This window comes from Chelonoidis abingdonii, chromosome 23, assembly GCF_003597395.2.
Source record: "Chelonoidis abingdonii isolate Lonesome George chromosome 23, CheloAbing_2.0, whole genome shotgun sequence".
NCBI classification, from domain to species: Eukaryota; Metazoa; Chordata; order Testudines; family Testudinidae; genus Chelonoidis; species Chelonoidis abingdonii.
Genome location: NC_133791.1, coordinates 20,249,701 through 20,252,632, shown reverse-complemented (window position 1 = coordinate 20,252,632; position 2,932 = coordinate 20,249,701). Strand labels below are relative to the sequence as shown.

Below are 2,932 nucleotides of genomic sequence, written 5' to 3'. Positions count from 1 at the left end.
CTGATACACGGGAACAGCTTTAAAGAGCGCTGTCTCTCCCTCTGCCTCTGCAAACAGACAATCAACCAACCATCTCCCCAACAGACCAGAAAGCCTTTGTCCCTCATACGAATGGTTGAAAAGACTCTCACTGCAGAGAAGAAGGACCCCAGCTCCTTAAACAATCCTCTAGCAAGACAGAGAACCTCACGTAGCCTCACAAAACATTAGACCCCCAGAAAACACAACCGTCTTTTATTGGAAAGAAGACAAGGGTTTCCAACCTGTTTTCAACAACTTGAACAAATCTGCTCTAAAGGGGGCACCGTTACAGTAAAATTCTTCCTCCTTTTTTTTAACCAGAAGATTTTCCCCAGAAGGAGAGGCACCGGTCCCGGAGGCACTGCAATACCAGATCAATGCGTGAGGTGGATAGAGCAAGCTCCTATTCCAGCCCCCTCTTTCAAAAATCCATTTAATATACAGTCCTCAAATAAAGGACATACAAGATATTAAACTGATAAGAACAGATTTTTAAAGTTTATTAGAAAATATTTAAATAAAGATGATACAAAGAGTTACGTGTCAGTCATTAGTCATCGGGGGCAACATACAGAGCATGGGGGGACGCTGGTATTTGGTTATGGTTCAGCAATATAATACAAAGATAGCAGTCTGTAATGTCCCCGATGCGGGTGTGGGTGGGTGGGGTAGGAAATAGTTATGGGGTGCAGTTGGGGCCACAATCAGACTCACAGTTGATATGGGTTGGCAACATGAGACCAGGATTTTGAAGTAAGCGGACGCGCGGTAATGGGGACAGGGTGACCCTCACGTGTGGAATCCAGCAGGTCAGTTTAGCTTAGGGGAATAGTTAGTTAAGGGGGGCTGTGGGGTTTCCCTCCTCCTCCCTCCCCCGCCACCTGGGTCTGAGCCACAAGGCTCACTCCCCTGGTATTGGCGGTGGCCGATGATGGTTCAGTGTTAAATGTCCCTATGACCACCGCGATAAGTGGTCCAAGACCATCAGCAGTCTCATGAGTCGCGCATAGCGACGGCCCACCCCACATGCCCTCGACAAGTCGTTTCGTCCAGGGAGGTCCCAGGCGCCAGCGCCCCGACGATCAGGAGCGTCGGCTGTAAGACGCTCGTAGCCCTTTCGCACCGCAGGGTGTCAGTCCAAGGGGGCGCTTTCTACATGAAGCTCTGCGGCTCGGGCATCGCGCGACACGCCGGGGTCTGTTAACTCGAACGGATGGTACACGCTCGACGATGAGAATGAAATACTTTTTCCGCTCCCTCGTCGATGCCGAGCATTGTCTCGGCGACACAGCGTGGCTGTCTGGTGCCGGGGATGGTGCGTGACTCGCGAAACTCCTCCACCAGGTGATGGGCGGTGTTTCCTAGGTCTGCGCTTCGCTAGCCGCGTCCTGGACGGCAGTTGTGGCGACAGCTGCAGGCTCTGGCGTGGGTTTGCAGCTGCACGAGAACGTGGCAGGGTCTCCAGGGCTGTTACCAAGCACTTCCTGCAGTCGCTTCCCGCGTCCCGTGCGACGGCTCCGTTGAGCGGACGCAGTTCACTAGCCGGCGCGGTGTAGAAAGCCGCCGTGCGAAGCGGGTGAAGCTGCCCGGCGGGAGGAAGTAGAGTTGCTGGAGTCCCAACTTGCTGGAATACCATAACCCGAAGCCTTGCCCTGGTCGGTTTTTCCTCAGGGTGTCTCAGTAACAGACATCGGACGGCGGCCTCAGGGACTTCTCTCCAGCACGCCTCTGGCTCGGGCTGACGGTGTCTGCCCTCCGTCACACAGAGTCTGCAAGAGCAGGCCAGATAACTCCCAGCTCTAGTCGCTCCTGCGCTCCAGAACCCAGCGTGGCAGGCCAGTCGCTTCCATCCTAGTGGTCGCGGTCGTTGGCGGGCGCGGGACCACACGCGAGGCGGTGTTCCCACCTGTCTCGGCCGAATTCGCCTCCAGGGAACCGCTCAGGAAGGTTGGCTAGCGTCCTGGCCGAGGAGGCCTGCCCGATTTCGGTGCTCGGTGTAGCGATGCAGGTGCGGTCGCCTGCGACACCTTAACCTTGGTGTCCCCGGGCGTCAGGAGGCGGAAGGCGTGCGTGATGACCGCGATGTCACAGAAGGTCTCCCATGCGGGGGACGTTGGCGCCGCCTGGTCTGTGGGCGAAAGATGAGCTCGTTGCTGGCTCTCTGAGGCAGGGACAGCCACTTTTTGACCAGCTTGCCGGTGGTGTTGTCTGCCTTGTTGAGGGGCACCTTGCCACGGCGCGAACCTCTTCAGGACGAAGGGCATGCGGGATATGAGAGGTGTTAGAGAGGCGTTGATCTTTCTGCCACATGGGGCCAGAGGGATGCGTCGATCTTGGCAGCGTCCTGCAGGATCTCCCGGATGGTGTCCTCGGGGTCGCCGGACGCGTGAACGCCCTGTCGGGTGACCGAGGTGTGGTACGCCTGCCCTTGGCAGCGAACGCTATACGGTGCTTTGCTCCTGGATCTGAACTCCGCTCGCCAGCACCGAGAGTCTCTTTGGCTTCCCGTCGACGTGGAGGGACGCGCACTCTTCGGCATCTGAACGGAGACCCGTCCAGTCGGCGGTCTCCCATGGTCGGCATACCTGGAGCCTCTCCGGGTCGTCCCGATCACGGACCAGGTCATCCGCGTAGGCAAGACGCTCACCCTCTCGCCGTGCGGTATTACGAGAGCGCGTCAGCGCCGTCGCGAGATCGCCTCGCAAGGAGTCGCGCATCCATGGCCGGTTGAAGATGATATGGGTGAAGGGGGCAGCCCGTGCTTTAACCGCTGTGAGAGGGATCTCAGCGGTTTCCCCATTCACCACGAGCGGATGGTGGATGCTGCGCTGGTAGAGATCCCGGATCAGGCAAAGGAAGGTCTCTGCGCCCCGACTACACATACCGCAGAGTGATTAAAATGTGAGGTAGG

At 57.4% G+C, this 2,932-nt stretch overlaps 1 non-coding gene across 1 annotated transcript; it reads right to left on the bottom strand.

Moving 5' to 3' along the window:
• Positions 1–357: 357 nt before the first annotated feature.
• LOC116829802 (U2 spliceosomal RNA) lies at positions 358–546 on the bottom strand. The gene has a single exon (XR_004374816.1). It is a non-coding gene; the product is annotated as a U2 spliceosomal RNA (small nuclear RNA).
• Positions 547–2,932: the final 2,386 nt, after the last annotated feature.